The following is a 279-nucleotide window of genomic DNA, read 5'->3' as shown; positions in this document are numbered from 1 at the left end:
ACTGGGTGCTCCTGGCTTGCTTCGGGTCCTTTCTTCAGGGAAGCCAGGTGTGTGGCTGGGGAACTGGTCCCTCCTTTGTACGACTCCAGTGTCAGTTGGAAAGGTACTACTTACACACACGGCACTGCCCTGAGAATACATGGTGTGTGCAAAGAAGGACTGGAATAGCCGAAGTGTTACAAGACCCTGGGACTCCCGCTCTGATTCCAGACAGCCATTTGTAAACCTTTGCAGGAGAACATCTTAATATGTACCCAATCTCTGCCACACATTGTCCTC

Source organism: Rhinolophus hipposideros (assembly GCF_964194185.1).
Source record: "Rhinolophus hipposideros genome assembly, chromosome: 5".
NCBI lineage: Eukaryota > Metazoa > Chordata > Mammalia > Chiroptera > Rhinolophidae > Rhinolophus > Rhinolophus hipposideros.
The sequence above is the reverse complement of the archived record's forward strand: the minus strand, read 5'-3'. Positions refer to the sequence as shown.